This window comes from Rhinolophus sinicus, linkage group LG05 (assembly GCF_036562045.2).
Source record: "Rhinolophus sinicus isolate RSC01 linkage group LG05, ASM3656204v1, whole genome shotgun sequence".
Taxonomy (NCBI): domain Eukaryota; kingdom Metazoa; phylum Chordata; class Mammalia; order Chiroptera; family Rhinolophidae; genus Rhinolophus; species Rhinolophus sinicus.
In genome coordinates this window covers 47,297,410-47,312,737 of record NC_133755.1, presented here as the reverse complement: position 1 = coordinate 47,312,737, position 15,328 = coordinate 47,297,410, and the positions used below count along the sequence as shown (strand labels likewise).

General features: G+C 37.9%; 1 long non-coding RNA gene across 1 annotated transcript in view; it reads right to left on the bottom strand.

Moving 5' to 3' along the window:
- Positions 1 to 7,945, bottom strand: part of LOC109438339 (uncharacterized) — a 54,694-nt gene extending 46,749 nt beyond the window's left edge. The window contains exon 1 of the long non-coding RNA XR_012496389.1: positions 7,858 to 7,945. This is a non-coding gene — a long non-coding RNA (uncharacterized LOC109438339). The remainder of the gene's footprint in view (positions 1 to 7,857) is intronic.
- Positions 7,946 to 15,328: the final 7,383 nt, after the last annotated feature.

Here is a 15,328-nt window from a genome sequence, read left to right as displayed (position 1 = left end):
ATGTTTCATGCAGAAGAAGGGAGAGGAGTGAGGGTAAAAGTCACTTGTCGGCTGAGTGTGACCCCTTTGATCAGAACAATAACTCCCCAGAAGTCCCATACAGTGGGCTTTCATTTATATCACACTGGCTGGAGATGGGGAACAAGGTCACCTTTGGCTCCAGGAGAGTGTGAAGGGATGGATATTTTCAACTGGGAACATCCCCACTCTAAAAAAAAATAAAATAAAGTTAAAAATGGGATTTTGTCCATAAGGAAAAAGGGCAGAATAAAGATAAATATTGGGTAGGCAACTTGTTTACCAAAGGACATTCGTTCCTCTCTTATTTCCAATGAGACAAATCCTAAAAAGGGCCATCAATTGGTTCTGTTGGGCCTCACATCTGCCCTCATGACCGAAACAGTGGGATATCATGATTCACAGCCCCACCTAGAACCACAGGCAGGTTAGGAGAAGATTTCCAACATAATGAGTGAATACAACTGCCAGGTAAAAAAACAGAATGCTCAGCAGGAGAAGGAATAGAGACGATAGTCCAAATTACACAAGGTATAACCATATCCAAGAATTGGCTCAATATTTAAAATACTGGTCATAGTCATGCATTTTGAAAAACACCAAGAATTTCCTCTGATGAAGTTCAGACTATATCCCAAAGCCATAGGGAAACCCATAGCCAAAGGCCAATTCCAAATATGAAATATATGAGATTGCATACCTATTTGTCAGGTGCATCATTTTATATCCTACAGGTGAGTGATAGGTCAAGGCTAGGTATCTGCTGCCTCACCCAGTGATATCATCTTCAGTCATGTTAATTAAATTAATATGACCTGCACTAATGAAAATCACAGAAACCTATTTTGGTTTCCATCAGCACATACATTTGGATAATTCGGTCCTGTCAGATTTGCATGCCTTGCAGTACCAGATTCAATGCTCTTAACATCAGAGTAATTTTAAGCATTTTTCTACACAAAACTAACAAAGAAAATGACTTGTGAACTAAATTTCATTTCAGTTGAGCAGCAAACCAAATCAAGAATTAGAGATTCATGATGACTTCACTGATATTGGTAGCTTTATCCATCCGTCTCTCTTTCTTAACATATATTCTGCCTTGACATGTTTTCAAATGATTAGCCACCTGAGAAAATATTTAAATGACCGTATCATAAGGTAGAAGATTTATGGCCTAAATTACATTAAACAAATTCAATATGCTGTGCATATGGAAATGAGAAGCTTTCAGATTATATTTTAGCCATTAACATATGCCTTAAAATATTTAGTTTCTGTTTGCAACATATGATTTTTTCCCCGCTGTTCATCTGATGGCAGGGTCTCAGAGTAACCAAGCGAAAACAAATGACTTAGTCCTTGGTTCAGAGAAATAATGGGTTACTAGCATAATTAATTTTATGTTTAATTACTGTAGAATGAAACAATTCAACAATATCCAATCAATCCTTAGAATGACAGAACAGAAGGTCAGCAGTTGCTAAGTCAATTGTTTTGAAAGAGAAATTTATGTCAGGTTCTCTTTTATGTGCTATGGAAAGAAATTGGATAAAAGTGGTCAAGCAAACATTAATTAATTGTATAAATGTAATCTGGTTGTCATGCTAAATCATACAGGCAGGGGATACAGTTCTCAGAATGGTGGATATGCGTCAACTGCCAATTTCAGTGACATGCCCAACCCCACCCCCATACACATGCCTTACACAATCAAGGCCTCGGAGTCAAATATTAACATCTCTAGAATTATTTTTCTAAAGTTTGTATTGACAACCCTGTGGAAAGGAGTTGATTGTTCCAGTCCATTTCCTTCCACGCCACTCCGTCAGCATGGAGAGCTGAGACTAACTAACCTCCCCACCCTGTGGGGAGACTAACTGCCTCCCTACCCCTCTTGCTGTCCCATTAATAGCAAGAAAGGAAACCCAAGCCAGTTCACAGGGCAATTCTTCTGATCCTAGCAATGGCCACTTTTGGGAGCACATGTAGAAAGTCGTCCACGTTACCTTTAAACAGTTACTTATTCAAGATTTCCTGGCTATAGATTTCCCCAGCATTTAATGCATTTATTATTTCTTTTTTATTTTTTTATTAACGTTTATTGGGGTGATAATTGTTAGTAAAGTTACATAGGTTTCAGATGTACAATTCTGTATTACATCATCTATACATCACATTGTTCACCACCCAGAGTCAGTTCTCCTTCCATCACCATATTTTTTATCCCTTTTACCCTCATCTACCAGCCCCTCTTACCCCGCTACCCTCTGGGAACACATTTAATGCATTTAAATACTCTGCTTATGCGACTCAGAAAACCTTGGCTTTCCCTCTGCCAACTAAAATCCTATATCAAGATGACTGTGTACTTGTTCCAGGACGATCCCTTCTGCCTCTGTTACAACTATTTTGGGAGATGTCCCCAAACCCCTTATTTTATTTCTTCCCAGCAGCCCCTCTCTGAAACTAGAATATGAAGCAGCCGTTAGTCTGCGAGCATGAAGATGGAACAACCACATCAGCATCACGTGAGAATTTCCTGTGAAAAATCTACGACATCACTTTCCCGTCAGATCTACCAACCCCTTGAAGATGGCTTTGAGAAATACAGAAGGGAAGAAATAGTGTTTCTGTATTGAGCACGTTACTAAAAATGGAGAAGAACTTGTGGCCGTTTTATTAATGGGACTGGGCAAAATGTAGAGCCTGCTTATTCCTGAAGATTAAAATCAATAAGGTACCAAAGGTCCAGTTGGGTAGTTGAATTGAAGGGACATGAGGGAAGCTACCAGAATTCTGGAAATGTTCAGATTTTTGAGCTGGATGCTATTTATGCAGGTATAGTTTGTCAAAATTCACTAGGCTTATAATTTATGTATTTTTTTCTGATATACAGGTATAGAAATAAAAATTAAAAATTTTTCTATATATAAATTAAAAAGATCTTAATTATCTTAACAAATGAAGCCCTTGATGCACAGATCTTAGTGTCCAGGAGTCTGAGGCAAAATGTTTCCATAAAAGGATCTTGGATTCATTAGAGAAAATTGTGTGGAAGAGTCTGGATTTTCATGAAACAATTAAAGTTCTTTGCTCATGCTGTTAATATTCTAGACTTGCAGCCTGATTCAGCCAGGCCAACTTGGGCCGTGTGTGAATTTTGCCCATCTGTTAGTGACAGTAGGAATGCAGGACTTTGAAACTGTATCTTAAACAAAGAATTGTTATTTGAGAGGCCAGAATAAGCCTAAACTACATGAAAAGTGTGTGTAGTTACCAGAACCTGTGGGTATGTGCAACACCCATCCGCTTTCTGTAATAGCACTAAGTTATCCTGTGCCCAGACTCGATCAGAATGTTGAAATAGTTGTTTTCCTTGGGCCACCACACATGTCCCAATAGGAAACTTCAGCTAGTTCTAACACTCTTAAATGCAAGGAAATGCTACGACTACAAAGTCCATATCTTCAGAATAATCTGTGAGTTACAGCTTCCAGGGTTAAGATGGCTCTCAGTAGTGATGGTTTGTCCACAGAAACAATACTCTCAGACTCAGTAAATACCCAGCGGATACCCACATTGCCTGGACTTTGAAAGCATTAGTGGTTTTTTTTAAAAATTTTTTTATTTCATTTTTTTTTATTAGTTTCATGTGCACAAAACAAAGTAATACTTAGACGTTTATCATTTATATCCTTCACACTGTGTCAACCCCCCGCCCCCCATCCACTATCCCTCTGACATCACACACAGCCATTACGTTTCCACTGTCTTTATTCCTAATGCTGTACTCCGCTTCTTGTAAGTACACACACACACACACACACACACACACACACACACACACACACACATATAAACTTGTAGTTGACGTTCATTATTGTTCAGCTTCAGCTTCAGGTATACAGTGCAGTGATGATGTAGATGCCTGAAAGCATTAGTTTTGATTGTAGAACTGGTTGACACTCTGAATAGAAAGTTGACACTCTCCAATAAATCCAACAAAACCAGAAATAAACATGCAGAAGCTGATAGATTAAAACCAATAAATTACATTCCTCAAAAAGGCACTTGATAAATCAGCCACTGATATTTTTTTCAGTAAATCTAGTTTGATATTTGTTGATTTCTCTAACGATATCCCATCCTTTGTGTTATAAGTTCTTTGGGACCACACATCTAATCTCTCAACCATACAAATACTCAGTTCTAGAACCCTCAAAGAACCTATTTTCCTGTTTATATGGATTACTCATAAGTAGGCATAGTATAGTATAGCATAATATTGTATTGTTGAGTATTATATTTCATTGAAACTAAGAAGCCACCAACTATAAGAAACATAATTATCTCTTTTTTATTGAACAAATTTAACATGTAACATTTTATAAGTTTAAGGTGTATACCATGGTACTTTGATGCATATATATAATGTAATATGATTGCCATTGAAACAATATCTATTATATTACACAATTATAGTATAATATTGTTGTCTATATTCATTACTGTATATTAGATCTCTGTGGCTTACTTACTACTCATTACAAGTTTGTACCCCTAAATATCATCAATCTTATCGCCCTCCCACTGACTGGTAACCACCATTTCACTCAGATTTTTACAGGTTTAACTTTTTTAGGGTCCACATATAGGTGATGTCATATAGTACTTGTCTTTCTCTGTCTGACTTGTCTCACCTAGCATAATGAGAAGCACGGTTGTTTTATATAATATCACTAGGAAAGGGAAAATTACTCCTAATTTTAAAAATCTCATAACATCTCTTAAGATACAGCCTTATTTCAGATATCAAAAGGTGAAAAATATGTCTTAAATGTGATGAAATGTATTTTTTCTACTATCAAAAGAAAGGTAGGAAGAAACTTCTAGCTAATTTTAAAATTCAGTAACAATCACCAATAGACAAGGGTTTTCTTTTTTTGGTTTTGTGTTTAAATGTATTGCATTGATCATAAGCCTTTTTTTTATGATTTAGTATGAAAAAAGATAATACTGCTTTGCTTCTTTAAAACTGAAGTTACTGTTTTCTACAAAATGAACGAAGAAGGTCACAGTTCCCCTCTCCTATTTTCTACAATCGTTTTTGCACTGCTAGTGAAAATATAATATAAAATGGAGTATATAAGTTTCACATAAACTGTAGTTCACAAAATGAAGCTTCTCAATATTTCCTTTCAATACAACACTAAAGCAATTATATCTCCACTTTACAAGACCTTAGACACGTGTAATTATAGAAGTAAAGTGCCTTTGCAACACTGAATTCAACCACATACTCTTAACTTGATCTCTGAATGTCCATAGCTGTAATAAAACCATCATTTGCCCCACTGAATGTCCTCTGAAATTAATGTTTCTTTCCAATTTTAATTATAACACATTTCGCTTTCAAGAGAATAAGTAGAAGTCTAAATTAAAAGAAAACTCAATTATCTGAAACGTATAATTCATTCTAAACATATCACTGAAAAACTTTGCTTTAAGCAGGAAAATGCATGATTCTTTTCCCTGTCTGAGTGGAGTTGGGGGGAATCCTCTAAACTACTGAATTTTCTACAACTATTTTGAAACCTTAGAATAAAACACATAATAGTTCTATGAAATTGAAGTTTTTAAAATCATGAACAGGTAGTAATATTTCTACATGCCCACCAGTTTACTTATAGTAAAATGGGAATAGATTGAAGCACTTTGAAAAACAATAACCACTAATATGGACTATCTACTTTACAAATGGGATTTATTAGAAATACTTTGGTACAAAGCATTACGAGCACTTTATCACTATCCTTTTCAGATCACCGTGCATCAAAGCTCCTGTGCTTTTATTTTTACTCATAACATTCTGTATAAATGCTTAATAACCAAATGCAAGGTGAAAATTTTTATTGAATTCTGGATTTTAAAACAACAACTTTAAAACACATTTTGGGGACAACTGGGGAAAGTGGAATATGTACCACATATTAGATTATAACATTGAAATGTCAATTTTCTTACTGTGTGATAATGGTATTTTAGTCATATGAGAGAATGTCCTAATTCTTAGGGGATACATACTGAAGTATTTAGGAGTGAAGTGTCATGATGTCTGTAATTTACTTTAAAATAATGCAAATACACACACATACACACAAAAGAGACAGGGCGTGCACAAATGTGACAAAACATTAACAATCAGTGAATCCAGGTGAAAAGTATACAGATACTCATGGTACCATATAGTCTACTTTTCGATAGGTTTGAAATTTTTTCAAAGTAGAAAGTTGACAGGGGCTTGTGTAAATGCGTGGGAAGGCTCTTCCTCTGAATGACACTGAGTACATGCCCTTTTTTACTCTTTCCCTCTATTACAGTAGTTGATTTTACTATGTGCTTCCCTAATGCACCAATAAAGTACTTGTGGAAGAATGGCAGGCCAGTAGGCCTTGTTTCAAGTTTATTAACTGACAACCTCCTTTCAATGACAAAAGAAAATGTAACCTAGGCCTGTTTTAAAGCAATGATTGTCAGTTCACATGGTCAATATGTCATGCAGGATACACTTCATTAAGGAGTGAATTACTTTGCTTGTAATCTGAGCTAAATGAACGTCAATGTCAGGTTGCATAAATCGTAGATTAAAATATATCACCAAGTGCAGTCAGATAGACAGCATCACCCTTTGCCCTCCAAAAACAACCCCAAATTGGGGCTTGTTTTTTACAAGTTTTCCAAGTGGCAGACAGAAAGTATCCTTTGTACCACAGAAAAGCCGTTTTCCTGCCACTGAAAGGCTGACAGGAGTTAGATGTAATGTGTGTGTGTCTTATTGCCACACTTTCACCTCCGTTGAGACTAAAAATTAAAACTCCACTGTTTTCAAAGGTTCATTAGCTAAGATAGCAAATTCGCAGGTTGATATCCCATGTAATGATACCACAGATACAACCAAAATACTCCATCAAAGGGTAAATACTGGAAAGTACAGTTGATCCTTGAATAACGCAGGGGTTTGGGGAACCATCACCCTGAACAGTTGAAAAGCCATGTATAACTTTTGACTCCCAAAGAACTTTACTAATAGCCTACTGTTCACCAGAAGCCTTACTGACAACATAAACAGTTGAATAACACATATTTTGTATGTTATAAGTATATATATATATATATATATATATATATACCGTGTCCTTATAATAAAGTCAGGTAGAGAAAAGGAAAGGAAAGGAAAGGAAAGGAAAGGAAAGGAAAGGAAAGGAAAGGAAAGGAAAGGAAAGGAAAGGAAAGGAAAGGAAAGGAAAGGAAAGGAAACATTATGAAGAAATTCCTAACAATGGCAGAGGGCTAGCATTGGGTAGAAAGGGCCCAGCCCAGGGCTGGACACATGGTAGGTGCTCAGTAGGTAAACAGAAGGAAAATGTGCTACAGTACTTCCCTTCAGCTTAATGTCAAAAGAAACAATAGTCGTTATCAGCCAACAAATGAAGAACTACCTCAAGAGCATCATTTAGAAAAAGCGCTCTGGCCACACGAGTTTACGTTTTCAATGTTAACCTACACAATCCTTAAGTTGGCTGGAAGGTCAAGACAGCAGCTAAAAACAAAATCAACAACTGAATTTAAAATAAAGACGTGTCCCTCCCCTGCCTAGGACATTTGTAGCTTGCCCTCTCCTTTGGTCATAGCCTGCATGAGAATTTCCTTAAATTTTTCAAAAGTGAAAGTTGGCATAAATAAGCTATGAATGTCGGAGGCTGAGATGTGCTAGATGTGTTTTTTAAACAGCTCTTTAGATGGGTGAATACGGCAGTTTGATTAAGAGAGGCATACCTTGATCATCTGTCATCTGCTTGTCTTTAAGCCCTGAGGGGTAGTTTGTGCTGGATCGGTAAAGAAGTATGCCCCAAGAGACTAAGGACAGCACTACCTGGTAATCAAAAAAGAGAAATGAACATGGCATTGAAGAGACTTAAAGAGGCGGGCACAAAACTCATTTGTTTATCCCCTAATATAAATTTCCTCACAGATCTCGTTCATTTCTGCTACCCTTCTCCTTAGCTGGGAAAGAAATTGCATCATTTCTCTTCCTCTGCCTTTGCATCTCCATTCTGGTAGGGTACCACTTGCATTCTCAAGGGCACTGGATGTCAGCCTTTCCCACAGCTCTGGAGCACACCAGTGGGGTCCCCAATTCAGAGTGGCTTTTGTAGATTTTCACGAGACAATGGGCTCTTCTCACAGGATGTAAACCACAGGGAATCAGAGAAGGAGGTACAGAGGGGCCTGGACAGTTTGAGAGGTTTGTGCTCAGCTCCAGAAGGCCCTGACCCAAGTTGCAACTCTTGCCACCCCATTCCAGACTGGGATGAGGTTGAAATGACCCAACAAACCCCACCCATTCATTCTGGTACAGCTGCTCCCTGTGGGTACACGTCCATTTTACTTTGCTGCATTTTTTCTTTAGACACTGGCTAGAATTCACGGTGGTGATTTCTGCTTTTCATATGGTATTGCACATTTTGTAAAGTGAATTTTTTTCATCCCACTCCCCCCATGACTCCTATTCCAGTGCATTAGACATAGCACTCTCCTTAAATACTTTTATCAGTGAACAAGTGAATTGCAGAATTCTTTGGGAAGGGGGGTTACAGCAGCATTTACTTAAAATCCTGTGTTCCACATCACTCAGGTTGACATAGTACCAGTATTTGTTTCACAGGGTAAAACTGCCTTCTAAGAACAATTCATTGACATTTAGAATTTTTGAAATAAAAAAAACATTCCTCCTGAACTTAATTTCTTTGCCAAAATCTGAAATTTGGCAACTGGTGAAAATAAATGAATATGAAACCTTTAGAAGTTTAATAATTTAGAGAATAAAATACCAATAATAGTCTCATTGTAATAGTCTTTAATTCATTTATTGTAAAATGTTTCTGAATATACAAAAATGTATGGATAACAATACAGAATACCTTTGGGGCTGCCATCCATGTTAAAATTTAAATACTACAAGCATAATTGTAGTTCTTTGTATAACCCTCCCAAATGCATTCCTCTCCAACCCCCAACAGAACTTGGGGGTTCTAAACCCTGATTCTGAACTTGGAGGTTATCATACCGAAGCATATCTTTATACTTTTATACACATGTATATTTACCTGGACAATACAAAGAATCATTTTGCATATTTTTAAATGTGGCACAAATGGTATCATATTGTACATATGTAATTTGGTCTTTTTTACTCCATACTTTTTAAGATATAGCCACTTTGATACATTATTCTCATGTATTCATTTTTTATTGTCACATATTATTCCACTATTTTAATATATCACAATGCAGTCATCCATTGAAAGCCTGATTTTCAAAAGAGAAGAAGGAAATTTTATATCATGGGGAAGAAAAGAGCAGTCAGATAAACTGACCCTGAAACTACACATACCACTGCTCCAAACCAGGGCTGGGTTGCCCTGCTTTTCTCCTTGTTGCCCAGGAAGACTGAGCAAAAGACTAAGGCAGAGCTGTTAGAGCACCCCTTGCTGTACCAGTGATGCAAAGTAGTATCTGCAAGAGGCCAAAACATCAGCTAACTGGACTCCATGCCAAGTAACCTGTCAGAATGCAAGTTCTACTTCTCTAGGAAAATAATTTATTTATCACGTCATTAAAACTGTGTGAGTGGAGTTGTGCCTTTTTTCATGTCATAATCACCTCCCTGGATTGTCCAGCCTGGCTCTGTTCAGTAATTGATCAACAGGAAGATCAGTTGCTTCTCAAAGACGAGCCCCAAGGTGAGCAGTGTCCCTGCCCCCCAGCTCTGCCTGTCCTGCCGTTCAAACCAACAAGTGGGAGGACGAGAAAAAAGCAGCGAGCGCAAGGAGGAGCCTGGGAACCTCACCACCACCAGTGAAATCTCTTCACCTGCTTAAGCACAAAAACTAACATCTGTGTGCCGGACCCCTGCAGCCAAGGACAGGGGACTATGCTCTATCCTGCAGTACTTAGAGATCAGGCAAAGGCACTGGCTGGCTGCTGGCACGGCTAAGAAACTAGGTTATCAGTGATAGGAAAGGTCAGGAGGGTCTGGTCCCCAGGAGTGGGGTTTTGGAATTGATAGCCAGGTATCTGGAGGACTAGGCCAAGGTACTGTCAAGTGTGCAGCCTCCTACTGACCCTCGGGGGAAGGAAGAAGCCCATTGACACGAATAAAAGATGTGTCCCGACAACGGGAGAAATGTGATAGGTGATCCAACAGTGAGGTCACCGTGCAGAAGATTCCATCCTGTAGTTCTACACTTACTTTCCTTTCAGCAGCAAGATTCTGATCTGTATTTTGGAAAAAAAAAGGTCTCATTCATGAAAGCCCCTATTTCAAAGCCATGTATTGAACATTTACTACACATAAAAATAAAAAAATAAAAATAAAATAAAAATCAAAGCCATGTAAATCTATACATAGAATATTAATCAACAATTAAAAGGTACAAAATACTGTTATACGAAGCATCACAGACCAACCTCAAAATCATCATGCTGGTACACTCTCTGAAATATGTGTGTGTGTGTGTGTGTGTGTGTGTGTGTGTGTGTGTGTGTCTGTGCGTGTGTGGGTTTGATTGTGTTTTTTTATTATGTGTTTGTTTGTATCTCTCTCCATCTAGAAAGTTAACTCCACAAGGGCAAGGGTCTGTTTTGCTTACCGCTGTATCTCCAGTGCTTAGAAAAATGCATGGCACATGGTATGCCCTCCATAATTGTTTTTGAATAAACAAGTTAAAAGAAAGAAAAAAGTTGAATTTAGAGATCATCCAGTCCAAATCTGTCACATTACAGACGAGGACACTGACACCTGAGAGGCTGAATTACTTCTTCCATCACAGAATCAGAATGTGGCAATACTCTGGGTAAGAATGGACCGCTCCCCAAAGCCTGCTTCTTGCTCCTGAGTAAGGTCACAACCAACTCCTTGTTTGACCAAAATTATTAGTTCTTCCTTCATCTTAACTTCCTTTCCATACATGCTCATCATTAATTATAATTTAATGACTCATCAGACGTAAGGAATGAGACACAAAATAAATAAGCTATTCATATCTGTCTTGATGCTGTTACTTCCAAAATAAGTAATACTATTACTGCTCATAGTAAATCTAGCCTGGAATGACATCACTTGAAATCTTTTTACATAAAGATAATTCAAGGTTCTGAAGGTCTGCTTTGTACAGAAAACACTGTCGCTCGGTTCAAAAGGGACTAAGGAGAGAATTCTAAGAAAAGTAAGATACAAGTTAAGAAGAACGTGGTGCCACATCACTCAGTTATTTAGAGCAAAACAAATGCTAGAACACAAATGTCCAGTGCTCGTTTGCTGTACTACCAAATATGTTGAAACCTTGAGCTAAGGAATGAAGATACATGAAAGACTCCAGACTTCAATCAGTAATTGCCTTCCCTATATTCCTAAAATTGCATCCTTTTTCTACAAGAGGCTTCCCTTCATTTCCAAGTGTAAGTCACAGAGAGTGAAGAGTTTACCTGCAATGATAGCAACAGATCAGACAGCCTCCAAGATCAAGGCCATCAAGGATTGACAAAGAAGAAAAGGAAGGAAAACAAGGAATCACACTCAGGATATATTGGCAAAAGAGAGAGGGAGTTATTATGCTATGTTGGAATCCTTTCACAAAATTCAAAACCCACCTTCTAGTATCCTCTGCAAAGATATTTCAATAGTCTTTCTTCATTTCACTCATCCCACAAATATTTACAGTGTTCATTGTGGGGCAAACACTGCTCAAGGTGCTAAATGTACTGGCATGAACACATTGGTGCCGCATTCTGACCTTTCCCCACAGCCACTACTCCATGTTCCATCTCTTCCCTTTCAAATAATTTCTGGGCTCACCGTGGAGTTAGCCTCAGCTACCTGACAGCAAGGAATGAACTTGAATTAACTAATTCCTCTATTGTCAGAATAATTAGTAGTTTGTTAATATGGCATTCTCCTTCTAAACACGCGCGCGTGGACACACACACACACAGACAAATATTTGCATTTTAAAATCTAACATTCCTTAGCCCAAATGGTCCTTTAATTGTGGGACTTCAGCTAGAAACAAAATGAAGTCCGAGTAAAGATTTGGATAGCAGAGATAGTAGAGAAATTAACAAGCAGGAGCTTCTCTAGGGCTCAGCCCCTGGGAGCAGCATCTCAAATGTGCTTTTCACTACTGATTTCTTCTACTTTAATGTGCATCTGAACCCACAATTTAAAAAAAAAATTCCATGAGGATTTCATGTGAGGGATGAGGGTGGGAATAAAAGTAGGGAAGTTCTGCCCAGTGTAAGATGAAGAGGATAATGATAAATGTCTGTCTGCAGGTACATCATTTTTAGAGTGCAGGTTTTTAGCTTAGTGATTATCCAAATAGAAAAATTTTTAAGTCCAATTTTCCAGGAACTTGTTGGATACTGAACAGCAAGCAAAGAATTTAACACCCCTTACTATGGACTGAAGGTTTGTGTCCCTCCCAAGTTCACATGTTGACACCCTCCTCCTCCCCGATGTGATGGTATTTTGGGGAGGTAATTAGGGTTAGATGACGTCACGAGGGTAGGGATTCATGATGGGATTAGTAGCCTTATAAAAAGTAACACCAGCGTTCAGACTCTCTCTCTCCTCTTTCTCTTCCCCCGTCCCCTCTCTGCACACACAAAGAAGAGGTCATGTGAGTACACATCAAGGTGGTGGCCTCCTACAAGCCAAGAGAAGATCCTGAGAATGAAACCTACCTGCTCGCACCTTGATCATAGGCTTTCCAGCCCCCAAAACTGTGAGAAATAAATTTCTATTGTTTAAGTCATCCAGTCTATGGCATTTTGTTAAGCAACCCAAGCTAATAACCCATACATACCCTATATTCCTAAATCTGACATAATTTGTTGCAATCCCTGATGACATTATTTACAGTCTCTATTTCTGAAATAGAACATAGTTTTTTAAATATGCTCTGCATACCATATACAGCTTTAGACCTGCCTGAAATAGATCTGCCTGAAGAAGAATTTTTTTTTCCTGGTTTCTTTCAGGTGTCTTTTGTGATGCACCCTTATAAAGCTCATGTGAGTAAGACTGTGTGATAGGCACCAGTCTATATTTAACACACCCCCAGCCACATTTTCCCCCCTGATTTGGAATTTACTACACTACTCAAGTCCTCCCCAGTATTTTGGCTGGTTCAGTGGGGTTTATTTTTCCTGCAGGGCTCCAAGTATGGTGCTGACTCTCTCACAGTGAGAACCCCAGCAAGCAACTGTCGGGAGAGCTAAGCTGAGTTGAGTAGCCTGGGGAGTAAGTTCATAAGTTGAGGAACTCATTTATCTTCCACAGTAACCTCCCCCATGCCACCCCCCCCCCCCCCACACACACACACACACACTCCCTCCAAACAACTACAAACTACTTAACCCATCAAAACTGAGAGCTGCCAAAGCCACTCTCCTCCTGGGACTGTAAACACCTCCATAGTCAAGAGTCATGAAGCTGTTCCAGCTGACGTACTCTTGATTGTTTTAAGCTGCTAAAACCCTGACTATCTTTAGATTCAGATTTCTCACTTAAATAACTAGTCATTCTCTCTCTCTCTCTCTCTCTCTCTCTCTCTCTCTCTCTATATATATATATATATATATATATATATATATATATATATAGTAAGGAATTGAAACTGAAGATAAAAATAAATGAGGAGTCACATTACCATCCTGTTCATTTCTCAGGAGCTTCAGACTTCTCAGATAAGGCAATAATATTACAATATGCCTTATTTCCACAGGCTCAGAGAGAGGATGTTAAATCTTATAATCAGGAAAATTTTTTACTTGAACAGGAATCTGGGAGTTTAAAGGAGCTCTAGAAATGCTAATGTAAATGACCTGCTATGTTAACATAAAGAATTCCTATCTCTTTATTGCCATTCTGAAATACACTGAACCATGGCAAAAGGGTTTGAATAATATATTTTTTTCTTTACTAACCATGTGTTTGGAATCTCAAACCACTGGTGATAGTTTGTCTTCATTCTTTTTTTTTTTTTTTTTTTTGGTCATCTTTATTCAGTCAGTCACAAACATTTATGACTGGCTAAAATGTATTTTCAAGAGTATTGATTGCAAAATGTTTAATAATATCAAAAACTAGAAAGAACCTAAATGTTCCTCCATAGGGAGTTAAACAAACCATGGTTCCTCCATAAAGCGGAAGAGTATGCATCAGTTACAAGATGTGAGATGGACTCAGATGTCTTGACGTGGAGAAATATGACCTTGCTATATGGCTAAGGGCAAGGGGAAACGGATTATAGAATGGCATTTCTACCGGAATACTTTTAAATGTGTTTCTGTGTGTGTGTACATATGTATATTTCTCTAAGAGTCTAGAAAATATACAACTTAACTTGATAACAGTGGTTATCTCTGGGGTATTTCTGAGTAACCTACTTTTCTGCTACTTGAATTTTTTACAGTCAAGTAATCCATGAATCTCTTCATCACACAATTAAAATTCTTTGTCTTGGGAGCCCATGGAAGAATTACATATGCCAGGACCCCTTGCAGTTGGGTGGCACTATATGATTACTTCTGTCTAATGAATTGTAAGCAAAAATGGCATGTGTCACTTCCAGGATGGAACACGTAATTGCTGGTGCAAAATCCTCTAGAACACTTTCCTTCTGCCATGAAACCCAGCAACGTTCAACATAGTGGCTGTTCCATCAGCCTAGATGCTGAAATGAGAAGGTGTGGTAGAACTGAGCCCCCAGCCAACCACAAACGGACATGTCATAAGAGCCAAAAATAAACTCTTGTTATTATAAACCTTTAAGATTTAGGAAGCTTGTTAATGAAGAACGACGATGCCTATCCTTTTAATAACTACTATACACAAGTGTATGTTAATGGTATATCTTCAAAATAAAGATATTGCTCTTCTGAAAAGCAGCAAGTCACTGTTCTGGGCCATGGAGATCAAACAGTAACAGGAAAAAGGGGATGCCTCAAGTTGGAACATAGTTTTACTTTATTTTGAGTTTTTCGTAGATGCACTTTATTAGATCGAAGACATTCATGTCTCCTAGTTTGTTGAGTTTGGGGGGTTTTTTAATCATAAAAGGGTGCTTTTAATCATAAAAAGGGATGCTTTCAAATATTTTCTCTGCATCTTTTTAAACAATCCTGTGGTTTTGTCCTTTATTCTATTGATATGGTGTGTTATATTAATTGATTTTTTAATGTT